Source organism: Leptonychotes weddellii, chromosome 2 (assembly GCF_054177405.1).
Source record: "Leptonychotes weddellii isolate Sample4059 chromosome 2, ASM5417740v2, whole genome shotgun sequence".
Lineage (NCBI taxonomy): Eukaryota > Metazoa > Chordata > Mammalia > Carnivora > Phocidae > Leptonychotes > Leptonychotes weddellii.
Window position 1 is genome coordinate 124,850,122 of NC_138370.1, and position 14,636 is coordinate 124,864,757.

Sequence of the window (14,636 nt, forward strand, 5' to 3'; positions counted from 1 at the left end):
CTATTAAATATTTCCAGCATTATAGGTTAAAAGGGCTTTGTTGGTATTAAAATAATCATAACATCATTAATGTGCCTAACTTCCTCCCAAATGACATAACAAAAAAGCAAATCACACACACACACACACACACACACACCCCTCCTTTCTCTGAAGCACTAGCTCATTGATATCCAAAATATCATTTTGGTTTCTATTTGGAAGGAAAAGAACATAATAAGAGTAATAAACTAATCAAAAGAGATAGGAGATGCCAATCATCATCTCATTTTGAAAGGTAATAAGTAAAAATAATAAGGCTTCCCCTAAACCCAACGATTAGCCCATGTGCTTAATATACTGAAATAAAGGTATTATTTGCTACATAAAGTTTCTTTGTTCATCACACAATGGATGTGTGTGTCTCTCTCACTGTGTCTCTCTCTGTCAAATAAATAAAATCTTTAAAAAAAAAAAAAAAGCTATGCCTTGTACCTTAGATCTTTTGTATTCTAAATGGGATACTACTGCCATTTTACTTTGAATCCAATTTGCCAGCATTAAACTACCAAAGTCTTTTACATATATATAAGTAGTAATTTGAATTATGTTCATATAGAAATTGGGTCTTTGGAATGTCTCTCCAATCAACAGTTGTTCACTTTCAATAACTGTGTTTATTCTATAATGTTCTAGCAGAGTAAGTCTCCATCTGTTTTCTCTGAAACCAGAAGATGATTATATAGGTTCTAGTAAAACTTCTTAAAAATCACATGTTTAATTTACTATTTGAGGATTAAAAACAGTGGTTTCTTTTTTAATCTGGATGATATTGATGATTCATTTGTTAGACATTGACCACTCACGCAGAAGCTTCATGCCAAGGATATTTTTATAGTTGATCAAAAGCTTTGTAAATTAAAAGAAAAACAATTGCATTTGAGATCTCCATTATTGAGCTACGGCTTAAATTAGTTCATTTCTAGGTTTAAAATTGGCTAATGTATGCATGGACTAGCCATTGATGGAAAGAACGCAGGTTTAGAGAGCCATCCTCTTACTGATAAGCCTGAGCTACACTGAATGTCACTATCTACTGGTCTGTGCTCTTCCATTCACTAACAATAACACTGCAGTTGTAACAAATCTCAGCTAAAATTCTTTTTTTTTTAAGATTTTATTCATTTGAGAGTGAGAGAGAGAGAGCACAAGTAGGGTGAGAGGCAGAGGGAGAAGCAGACTCCCCGGTGACCAGTAAGCCCGATGCAGAACTCGATCCCAGGACCACGACCTGAGCCGAAGGCAGACACCTAACCTAACCCAGGTGCCCCGCAGCTAAAATTCTTTTTTTTTTTTTTAAGATTTTATTTATTTAACACAGAGAGACACAGCGAGAGAGGGAACACAAGCAGGGGGAGTGGGAGAGGGAGAAGCAGGCTTCCTGCTGAGCAGGGAGCCTGATGTGGGACTCGATCCCAGGACCCTGGGACCATGACTTGAGCCAAAGGCAGACGCTTAACAACTGAGCCACCCAAGCGCCCCCACAGCTAAAATTCTTAAGAAGCTTTGTAAGCATGTGAGAATGCGGAGGCTAGCACTAGAGACTGGTGATTATAGACCTGTCCTCTTAGGTACTTCTTAAACTGCAGCTCAGTTCATAAGCAGGCCACCATTTCCAAACAATTTTCTCTTAAGACACTTTAGTAATAGGTGTTTAAAAGACAGATGTGTGGACATACAAAGGTGTGACATAGAGAGCCCATGAAAACTGAGGTTATTTAGTCTAAAAGGAAAAGAACCTATATGAGTAGATTTAAAAAAATTAAGATCGTAAGAATCAAGGAAACCAATTCATATATCATATATACATACATACATTTTTATATAATTCTATGTTATCTCAGCAGTGAATTAAATCTCACTTGCATCCTTTGCCACAAAAGATATACCTTTTATTATGTAATGTACAGTGAATGGCAATAATGTAAATGAGCACAACTTAACATTTACAGAGAATTTTACAATGTTCATGTTACTAGCACATCCACTTCCTTTTTGATATTCATAGTTACTGGGGACTAAAATGGAAATGGTATTATCATCTCCATTTTAAAGACAAAGCTCAAAGAGTTTGAGATGCAGCCAATCTCAAACCACTACTAAGAGGAAGATCCAGAATTAAAATCTGTATCTTTTTGCCCTAAAGTCAGTATTTCCTTCTGTATATAGAAGTCATAAATATCAATCATCTCAAATACCATTCAAAAATTAAAACTGGGGGTGGGGGTGCCTGGGTGGCTCAGTCGGTTGACTGTCTGACTCTTGATTTCGGCTCAGGTCATGATCTCAGGGTCATGAGATCAAGCCCTGTGTTGGGCTCAGCGCAGAGGCTGCTTGAGATTCTCTCTCTCTCTCCCTCTGCCCCTCCCTCTTCTCACACTCTCTCTTTGCCCCTCTCTAAATAAATAAATAAATAAATAAAATATTTTTTTAAAAAGTTAAAATCAGAAGGGGCCCCCCATCCCTTCTAATCAAGACATTTGATAATCCTAACATATACCAAGGAACGCACTTTTTCTTCTAGGCCTCCAAATACAACACAATTCCTAGGTTAAAACATGCCCAAACCCGTGCAGAAAAGCACTGCATATTTTCTTATATGAGTAAGGGAAATAAATACATTTTGTGCTTATGACTGACTGCTACTGAAAGTCCCCTGAAGTTTCACTCTTGGGGCCATGACTTAAAGAAATAATCACGAAACTCAGTAACATCAATTTTTTCACAGTGGTTATAAAACATTTTTGACCCACAGAATACATTGGCAAATAAATAACCAGTTAATATCCTACCCAAATGAATGGGAAAACTGGCATTATTCACTTTGTGTTTCCCCTCTACTTATGATCTTGAGAGGTCATTAAATCATGCCAGGAAAAAAAAAAAAAGCCTTCAAATTATAACCATAACATTGCAGTAGAACAGCACAGGGAATGCCTTGAGAGACCACTCTATGCAACTACTCCACTGTGTGTATGATTGTATGTATGTATGTGTGTGCATATATGTGTGTGTGTGTGTGTATATATATATATATATATATAGTTAATGTTTAATTGCCTTTGGACAAAGAACAGGAAAAAAAAAGAACAAATTATTGGTTTATTTTCCATCCAAGGATTTTTCTGTTACTGTTTAAAAGTACCTCCTTCCACTGCCTCAATGACTGTTGGAAAAGTGCAAGCTCATTAGCATAGTAAATAATACCATCGTCAGCCTGGTTATATCTTTTTCCTATCTTCCTCCTCTCCAAGCGTTCCCTCCCTTTCCCATCCACCATCATCACATCGCCTTCTCTCTAGTATATCAAGCAGTGTCCCATTCCTTCATTCCCTTAACATTAACTTTGCATTTCTGTGCTATTGTTCATGAAATGCATGCTGACTCTTCCATAATTAATTCCTTCTTCCCTGTTCTTTCCCACCCTAGTCATTCCTCAACACATTGATTGATTGTTACCTGTTCCTTCATCATAAATTGAAATGTTATTTTTCTCCTCTGCTCTCCCACAAAACTGCTATAAAAAGTACTTAGCACATTAGTTCAGTTAGTTGATAACATTAGCCATTTAACTGTCTCTCTCACTTATGAGTGTGAACCTTTTAGAGCACAGATCTTTTCTTATTAAACCGATTCACCCATAGCTTTCTCCAACTCAGTTGATGGCAATTCCATCCTTCTGAGCTGCTTGCCAAAAAAGTATGGAGCCATTCTGACTCACACCCAACATCCACTCCATTGGAAAATCTGTTGAATTTCCTTTTATAATAGATTTAGTACTTCAATAGTCTCACCGTATCCATTGATACTAGTCTGGTTTGAGTGGCCATTATCTTGCCTATGAATTCTTACAACAGCCTCCTAGTTAATTCCCTGCTTTTACATTTGCATCCGTATATTTGCATCCATACAATCTATTTACAAAACAGCAATAGGGTTATACTTTTGAAATGCATTTTACATCACAAAAGTCTTCTTTTCAAAACCCTGCAATGCCTCCTATTTCCTTACAATGGCAAACAAGACCCTACATGATCTGTACTGCTCCAAAACTCTAGCTATCTGTCTGATCTCATCACTGGTTACTTTTCCCTCATCTTATTCTAATTGGCATCATTCTGCTCTTCTTGCTGTCCTTCAAACATATCAGGCATTTCCCAAATTGGCTATAGTTCTTCTGTCTGCCTGGGGACTTTAAAACAAACAGTCATTTCAGCTATTTCCCTCTCTTTTTTCAAATCTTTGCTTAAATCCTACATTATCTGTAAGGACTATTCTGACCACATTATTTAAAGTAGGTTCCATTTCTGATCATCATGAAGTAGTTTATATGGGACAAACTTCTCACAGACAATAACTGTAAACACTGGAAAACATACATAAAAAACAATGACCTATAGTTGTAACGTACATTACTGATGTAATATACAGCTTGATGATTATAGTTAATGACATTGTGTTGCATATTTGAAAATTGCTAAGAGAATGGATCTTGAAAGTTCTTATCACAAGAAAAAAAAAATTGTAACTATGTATGGTGACATGTTCACTAGACTTACTGTGGTGATCATATGCAGATATCGAAGCACTGTGTTATACACCTGAAACTAATACAATGTTATATGACAATTATACCTCAATAAAAAAAATTTTTAAATAACTACTATTTAAAAAAGCTATCTGGAAAACATTGGAGAATCACTAGACACTGACAGATTTGGAGGAGAGTGGATATCTGAAAGACAGGAAGGTCACTCAAAGAGTTTCTCATTTTGGAGGCTTTCCTAGACACAGGACAGCTAGAACTTGGATAGACATCTGCAGTCCTACTTGCTTAAGGAATCAAGGCACAAAGTTTGAGGTTACCACAGCAGCTGAAAATTGAAGGGATATATCCAGAAAAGGAGAAAGCCACAGAGTGGAGGTTCAAAGTGTATTTATAAATTCGGCCCAATTCTCTGATCCCTGAACAACACACACATGAGAAAAACTCCAAGAAGCTCATCCAAGTCTCAGAGAACTACACAGAGATTGCACCTGTGGTTCAGCAAAGGCAAAGCAAAGCTTAAAGTCCTCAATATGATAAGCACTTACAAAACAACTTATAGGGCGTTTGGGTGGCTCAGTCAGTTAAGCATCTGCCTTTGGCTCAGGTCATGATGCCAGAGTCCTGGGATGGAGTCCTGCTCCCTGCTCAGTGGGGAGTCTCCTCCTCCCTCTCCCTCTGTCCCTCCCCTGCTCTCTCTCTCTCTTGCTCTCTCTCAAATAAATCTTAAAACAAACAAACAAACAAACAAAAACTCACAGCTAACATACTTAATAATGAAATACTGAATCTTTTTCCCTAGGAAAAGAAGACAAGGGTTTCCACTCCCACCATTCCTATCCAGTGTTTTACTGGAGATCCTAGCTAATGCGATAATATAAGGAAAAGAAAAAAGAGGCCTAAGATCAGAAAGGAAGAACTGAAATGCACTAGTCACAGATGGCATTGTTATTTACATAGAACATCCTAAAGAATTTACAAAACAACAAAAGAATAATAAAGTGGATTTTGCAAGACCACAGAGTACAAAGTCAAAATCAATACAAATAATCAATTGTTGGGATACCTGTGTGGCTCAGTCAGTTAATCATCTGCCTTCAGCTCATGATCTCAGAGTCATGATCTCAGAGTCCTGGGATCGAGCCCCACATCAGGCTCCTCGCTAAGCAGGGAGCCTACTTCTCCCTCTGCTGCTCCCCCCGCTTGTACCCTATCTCTCTCTCTCTCTGAGAAATAAATAAATAAAATCTTTAAAAAAAAATCAATTGTATTTCCATACACAAGCAGTGACTACTTGAAAATGAAATGTTAAAAATACATCTTATAATAGTTTACCAATCATAAAACACTTAGGATTAATTTTTAAAGTTTGAGGGTGACCTCTATAATGAGAACTAGAAAACACTGCTGACAGATGACCTAAATAAATGAAAGGTATGCTGTGTTCATGGACTGGAAGATTCAACAGTGTTATGATGTCAATTCTTCCCAATTGATCTATATGTTCAATATCATCTCAATCATAATTCTATGAGGTTTTTTAGTAGAGGCTGACTGATTCTAAAATTTGTATCACCAGGCACAGGAATATCCAAAGCAATCTTGAAAGTGAGTGAAGTTAGAGGACTCACAATACCTGACTTCAAGACTTGCTATACAGTGACAGTGATCAAGACAGTGAGGTTCTGGTGTAGGGATAGACAAACACATCAATGGAACAGAATAAAGAGCCCAGCTTTAGATTCACATTTATACAGTCATCTGGTATTTTACAAAAACGCCAAAGCAGTTCAATCGAGAAAGGAAAATCTTTTCAACAGAAAGTACTTGAACAACTTGATAGCCATGGGGAGGGGAAGTGAACCATAATCTCTATAGCATGCAGAAAATTTAACTACAAATGGATTATAAATCTAAACATAAAGCTAAAACTGAATAATTTCTGGGTGAAAACTTTAATTTGTGTGCTAGATACAGGCAATGTTTTCTTAGAATATAAAACATAAAGCACAAAAGAAAAATACTGATCAATTAGACTTCAGAAACATTAAAATCTTATGCCCATCAAAAAACACCATTAACAAAATGGATACCAAGCCAAAGACTGGGAGAAAATATTTGCAAAACACATATCTGACGAAGAACTTGTATCTAGATATATAAAGGACTCTCAAAACTAAATCTTAAAAAGACAAATAATTCAGTTTTTAAAAATGAGCTAGGGCGCCTGGGTGGCTCAGTTGGTTGAGCGACTGCCTTCGGCTCGGGTCATGATCCTGGAGTCCCTGGATCTAGTCCCGCATCGGGCTCCCTGCTCGGCGAGGAGCCTGCTTCTCCCTCTGACTCTCCCCCCTCTCATGTACTTTCTCGCTCTCTCAAATAAATAAATAAATCTTTAAAAAAATAAATAAATAAAAAATAAAATAAAAATGAGCTAAATATATAAGCAGGCATTTTACAAAGGAAGGTATTCAAATGGGCAATATGCATGCAGAAAACAGAAACAAAAACAACCAGATCAATGGTTCCCTGAGGATGAGGATGAAGGTAGGGACAGGGATTGACTGGGAGGGAACATGAAAAAAAAACCTCTCAATTGATTTAAAACAAACAAACAAACAAACAAAAACCACTCATTCTGATAGGGGTTTAAGTTACATGAGAGTTTACATTGTTCAAAACTTATGTAATAATAGGCTTAAGATGTGTGCATTTCAATGCAACATAAATTTCACCTAAAAACATACATATTGATCTGTAGTTAATGATATGCACACTGAAGTTTTAGGGATACATTGTATATTCTAACCTTTAAATGCTTCAAAAACAAAATGGATTGATGAATGAATAAATGGATAGATATGTGACAAGGCAAAACAGCAACATGCTAACAATTATGGAACCTTGGTTGGGATTATATGGGTGTTCACTGTACCACTCTTTTAACTCTTCTGTATGTTTGAAATTTTTCATAATAAAATGTTCAAGAAACAAAAATACAACCTGTCCCCCAACATCTTGATCCTCTTTACTATGCTCTACATTTTTTCTCATAGCACAAGTTCTAATAAATATAAATGTATATTTATTACATTTATTTTTTTATTGTCTGTGTCTCCTGTTACTCCATAAGGACAGAAAATTTTGTCTTTTTTTCCCTGATGTATTCCTAGCACAAAGAACAGTGCCTGGGACAGGAGGGACTCAATAAATATTTGTTGGAAAATGACTACTATTACCCCTGGCCTATGGATGAAGAAACTAGACAAAATCAGTGGACAACCAGAAATAATTAGAAGAGGCCACCATAAGGAAAAGATGTCTGATCCTTCTATATAACCTCTGATATCCATCCTTTAAAAATAAAACGAAAAGCCAAAGGTGGCTTTCATTAAAATCTTTGTCAGTATCTGTGCATCTATATTGTTATTCATCTGGCATTTTTATGTCTTCCAATATAAATCTGAAGTAGAAGTTTCATGTTTGTCTGTTTTTCAAACAGGACTTGAGAAGTCAGAAATTTAAGGCAAAGCTTTATGCTTATAGGTTAAAGTCCACACTCTGAACATGAATATAGGCCCTTGAAAATGTGCTCATTTATTCACTCAACAAATATTTACTGGGTACCTACCATGTGCCCAGTATTGTTCTAAAGATTTAGGATACATAGTGAACCAAACAGACAAAATTTTTACCCTCTGGAGCCTACATTCTAATGGGATAAATGTCTGCCTAATCAATTTAGCTATAGTCTCTTAATGAGTTATTTTATAGGAGTAAATAAGAGAGATACTTTTGGAAGCTGTCTCCAGTTCTCAAGCCAGTAAGTAATATTTAAATGACACCCTTTGGGTTCTACATCAAGGTTTCGAGACAGAAAATACTTACCAGGTGCTTACTACTTGCCCAACATCATTTAAGAGCTGTTTCATCATCGAGGAGTGAGGGGACAAAAAAGGAATGGCAAGTGAGTCTAATCTCACACTGCTACTCCACCCCCAAATTTGAGAATTAGTAGAGCTTGGAGGTGGAGTAGGAGGTGTTGTCTAGGCCAGAAAGGGCTGGATCTGGCCCCCCACCCTTCCTTAGCCTCTTTCTCCTATAGCCACAGAAACTGCACAGGACATTCCTAGGCAGACCTATTTTAAAGGCTGTGAAAAAAACAAATTAATGGGAAGTAGGGACCTACACATAACACAAAGGTTGCTGCTTTTGCCCTTCATAATTCTCTTGAGTGACCTAAAGAGTACATGGAGATCCAAAAGTTGCCTTATTCTTCAGAAAGAGTACTGAAAACATCCTGGTTTATTAAACCCTTTGTTTCCTAGGCACTAGACTCAGTGACTTCTGTCAAATGTACTATACTGCACTCCAAGCAGCGTATATTCTATAGAGGAGAACCCTCAGATGAACGAGCATGTCTATCCTAATGAGCTTCTCTAACACACAGGGAAAAGAAGAGATGTTGTGTTTGGGGGACCTTGCCTGCAAACTTTACAAGGACAGTTAGTTTCAACTATGTCCTAACGACCTCGTTCCCCTAGGGCCTGGCAGAGAGTTATATGCAGATTAGTAAATCTTGTTTGAACTGGTAAATGAATAAAGAGGGTCAGAAGGCAACCATATGAACAGATCTTTTAAAAGACTTTCTACAGAGAAATAGTCAGATGTTTCAAAGGGCCTTCTGATTTTGGTAAATCCTTTATCAATGCAGAATGCACTCAAAAAATAGATTAGGACATCATGGTAAGGGAAAAAGAAAAAAGGGAAAAAGGAAAAGAAGTAATCACTGTGGTTCCAGGAAATTCTGGATCTTGAGATACTTTGAGTAGTCAGTCAGGCATCTTGAGTTACATGATACAACCTGTTTATGAGAGCAATTGCTCAAAAAGAGGTAATTCTATAGATCTTGGTGACCTTGGGATAGTTTCCACTTGGGAATAAATAGGGAAAGACATACGGGGCTACAGGGACCAACCAATCCTACTAATATGTAAATCATATCAAAGTAATTTACTCAGCTTCCAGTATAAACCATTAGCCTTAAAAAAAAAAAAAAACAAAACAAAACCTGCTTGCTCAGTGCTGCCACCACTTGGTTAACATAACCACATACAGGAGAATTATCATCCACTTTGTTTGCTTTGAATAAAAATTCTTTGATAAAAATGTTACCTGTTAGAGAAAAATTTTTTTTTAAAGTGGGAGAACGCCATCACAGGGATGGCTTTGTTTCTATGTAAACACTCAAATGATGTCACAAAGGATTTGAACAAAATATTCTGTTTGAAATATGGCCTCTTTTTCTTTGAGTAAACCTCAAATAAATTGGTTACATCATAATTCATGACTTATGACACAATTTCAATATTGGTCCAAGCACAGTCAAATTTTAAATAATTAATTATTTTTCATAATAAGCTAGGCAGATGCAAATCCACCACCCAAAACAAAAGTTATGGCCTTGATAGTAATCTCTATTCAAGCACACAATACATCCACTAAGCCATCCCTTTCCCTGCTCCAACCTAATGGAAACTTCATTCTACATCCTGTGCTTATCATTCTCTTGACTTCCTTTCTACATAGTTTTATTGCATTTACTTGTATTCCTAGAAGATCTGTTTTTTTAAACCATAGCTTTATTTAAGAATATTTGAATATAATAGACTGCATATATTTAAAGTATATAATTTGATAAGCTTTGACATATGTATATACCTGTGAAAACCATCACCACAATCAATAAGCACATTCACCACCCTGGAGTTTCCTCAAGCCCTTTTTCCTCCCTCTTTCCTGTCCCCTAACCTGTTCCCTAACCTCCAACCACTAGTAACCACTTGCTATGGACTGAACTGTGTCCCCCCAAATGTATATGCTGAAGCCCCAAATCCTAATATAACAGTATTTGGAGATGGGGCCTTTGGGAAGTAATTAGGTTTAGATGAGGTCATCAGGATGGAACCCTCAGGATGGAATCAGTGCCCTTATAAAAAGAGATACCAGAGAGTTTGCTCTCTTTCTCCACCTTGTGAGGATACAGGAAAAAAGGGGGCTGTCTGAAGCCAGGAAGAGAGCTCTCTCCAAATCTGACCATGCTGGCACTCTGATTTCAGATTTCTAGCCTCCAGAAATTATAAGGAAATAAAGCTTATAAGAACATGCATATACAGTCTTCATATTAATATGTGTTTGCTTTTCTTTTAGGTAAATATGTAGACATGAAATGGCTGCACCATATAATGGGTATACATATAACTTTCTAAGACATGACCAAACTATTTTCAAAGAGAACCATTTTGCATTCCCAACAGCAACACATCCTCACCAATATATGGTATGGTCAGTAGTCTTTTTAATTTCAGCCATTTTAACAGGTGTGCAATAGTATCCTATTATAGTTTCCATTTGAATTTCCCTAATAACTACTTATGTTGAGTATCTATTCATGTAATTATTTCTTCTGTGGTGAAGTGTCTGTTCAAATCTTTTGACCATTTTTGGTATTTATCCTGTTTGGTGTTCTCTGTGGTTTGGTGTCTGTCATTAATTTTGCAAACTTTCAGCCTCTATTACTTCAAATAATGTTTCTCTCTTCTCTTGGTATTCCAACTGCATGGGTGTTCTACCTTTTGAAAATATCCTACAGTTCTTGGATGCTCCAGGGTTCCCTCCTTCTTTTTTTATTTCTTTGCATTTCAATTTGAGAAGTTTCTCCTGGCATATTCTCAAGCATATTATCCTTGGCATGTCCAGTCTACAACTGAGCCCATCAAAGCATTCTTCATTTCTGTTAGAGTAGCTTTGATTTCTAGCATTTCCTTTTGATTCTTTCTGAGAGTTTCCATCTTTCTGCTTTCATTGCCCAACTGTTCTTGCTTGTTATCTACTTTTTCCATTAGAGCCCTTAATATATGAATCACAGTTATTTTAAATTCCGTCCAATAATTCCAAAATCTGTGTCATATGTGACTCTGGTTCTGATGCTTGTTTTGTCCCTTCAGACTGTTTTCATTTGCCTTTTGTCATGCCTTGTGATTTTTTTTGTTGCCACACCCAAAACTATGGGCCCAAGAGTTTCTCATTCTTATGCTAGCATACCTTTGGCCTCCAAAAACTCATCAAAATTCCATTTAAGAGTCAGTTTAAGTTATCAGTTTATAGCTCCAGTAGCTTCTGTTCAATGTGAGTAGGTCTTGGTTGTGACTCTCTGGATTTGCCTCTCTCCAGATTCTGGGATGGTGGTTTGCCCTACAACCTCAGTTCTCTGATGGGTCAAGAAACGGATTGGTTTTCAGTTTGTTCAGCTTTTTCTTGTAAGGACAAAAGAACTTACATTATTCTGGCTAGAAGTTGGGCTTTGAATTAAAACAAATGAAAAAAGCAGTCGCTGGGAAACTACAGAGTTCATTCATTCCATCAGTAACATTCACTAAAAGTCTACCATGATACAGAGTGGATTTCAGAATAAAATGTTACCTGCAATTCTCCCTACTCTGGTGGAACTAGTAGTCTAGTGGAGGAAATATATTACTAAAAAGTATTCCACATGGAATATTTTATGAAGCCTCAAACACAGAACTGGGCTTTCTTCCTAGGGAAAGAGGGGAAGATGTTATAACAAAGCTCAGGTCAAAATTTGGAAATCAGTTAGAAATAAACAGAATAAATGATTCTATAAACATGAAAAAGTCCAGGGTGATGAAAATTTCCCACTCTTGTCAAGAACATTAAAAATAGAGCAATAAGGGGCGCCTGGGTGGCTCAGTTGGTTAAGCGACTGCTTTCAGCTCAGGTCATGATCCTGGAGTCCCTGGATCGAGTCCCGCATTGGGCTCTCTGCTCAGCAGGGAGCCTGCTTCTCCCTCTGACCCTCCCCCCTCTCATGTGCTCTCTCTCTCTCATGCTCTCTGTCTCAAATAAATAAATAAAATCTTTAAAAAAAAAATAGAGCAATAAGTATTCTGCATACATAAATTGCATAATCTCTTAAGAAAAGCAATTATGGCCAAGATTTTTTTTGTCCAAATGAAGAATTAAGTTTTAGGCAATGCATATATCTATATCCTTATTAATTAGGTCAATATCCCCATTTTTATGCCTACTAATTATTAGAAAAGCTTATCTTTGTTAAATCTACACAGTAAACTCTAACTCTTCTTACTCAATCCCTCCAGATTTAATCCTTTAATCCTATATTTCAGTCTAATTTCTCTCTTTAATCCCCTTACATAAATTGGAAGATGTTAATATTCAAAGACTTCAACCTTGATAATTAAAGGGAAACATTTGGAAAACTATTTTAGAAAAAGATAGATAAGATGGAATAAGTTTTCCCATTCTACCTAATAATTTTGTTTTAGAATAGATGAAAAGTAGACTTTAGAAAGCAAGAAAACATAAGGAGATGAGCAAGGATCTCTCCTGGCACCTGCCTTGCAGTCTCTGTTGTAGGACGGTGATTATGGTTGAAAGGACAGTATCATTGCTTCTCCTAGCATTGCTCTGCTACTCACTACCTCCCTGACCTTACACAAGTTTCTCAGTTCATTTAATATCCTTAACTATACACCACAGATTGAAAAAAATAGCACCTTCTGGTAAGAGTTGTTGTGAGTGTTAAATGATTTACTACATAGAAAGCACGTTAGAACAGTGCCTGTCAATAGTAAATGGTAAATATTTGCAATTATGGATACCAGTAATAGAAGTTGTCATAAAGCAATAGTAAAACACCACATTAAAATATCATTTAGTGCTTGCTGTTTTATAGGGTTACATCTGAATGCTTTCATACAGTTCATATAATTGAAATCCATTGAAACCAAACTTCTCCTGTACCGAATCCCCTACTATAACAAATTATTTATAGCAAATTTCCAGGGTACTTTAAGCTTCTAGATATTTTAATTTCTCTTTCATTGTTTTAGTTAGAAAAGAATGGCTCTCAATTTTTAAAGCTCATTATTTCACCCTTTTTTTCACATTACATATTGATACATACTCTACAAATGACATAACTTTTAATATAATATCACTTCAATAGATATAACTCAATAAAAGCTAAAAGCAAATAATACCTGATTAGGAGAAAAAATATATAGAACATGAATAGCAGACATCTTTCTGGCCTTGACAAAATGACCACTTACTGATACTGACAGACCATATACAGTCAGGATAGGAGTAGGGAAGCATCACATGTGTTTGTTTTTATTTCTCTGTAGTTTGTGGATCAGCTTCAGGAAAAACAGCCAGGCCGCATGACTGAGGACACACAATTGTATCCTGAATGCTTCCAATCCTGACCAAAGTTGCACAGCTTCTGAACATAAAAGGGGGTCTGGCCTGAGACAGGCTCATTACCATCAAATAGGGCAGAAGTCTATCTCATTTCCTTGGTTTTTATCCAAATGAGATGCATGGAAGCTGTCTGTATACTTTGATTAATCCTATGCAAACTTGTCCTGCAACATCAGAATTATAATTCTAAGTCAGAATTTCTTTTACTCAAGATATTGCCCTAATTGTGAAAAATAATCTCCCATTTCTAATCATGACATAATTTGGAATCCAAATTTTTAACCGAATGATAGACAAGTGGAGGTGTGATCAACTAGAATCATCTCATTTGCTCATTTGCTCATTGTTTCACTGATTCATTGTAACCATCTTATTAAGACCTGGATGGGAGGGGTTATCTCAACCTACTCCCACATAGCCAACCTACCAAAATGAATAAAGGAGTTCCATTTCTTCTGTAAAACATGGAAGCTGATGCTCAGGGCTTGCTGAAAAACCAGAAAGCAGTTAAAAAAACTACTGCTCATACCAGTTGACTTTCATGATACTCAAGAGATAATTGTATGTATTTCTTAAACTGTTTTTGCTAGTTCTTTCCCAGTAAATATGTAATTTAATTAAAAACGGTATAAACAAATAAACTATATAATAAATATAATAAATAAAATACAATAAAATATAATAATAACAATGGAGTGTGAGAAGAAAACAGTTGCTATTTCTATAAAAACTAAACTGAATGTTT

At 36.3% G+C, this 14,636-nt stretch overlaps 1 protein-coding gene across 9 annotated transcripts in view; it reads right to left on the reverse strand.

Moving 5' to 3' along the window:
- MTHFD2L (methylenetetrahydrofolate dehydrogenase (NADP+ dependent) 2 like) overlaps positions 1–14,636 on the reverse strand; it is a 128,013-nt gene that overhangs the window by 92,050 nt on the left and 21,327 nt on the right. The window lies entirely within an intron of this gene.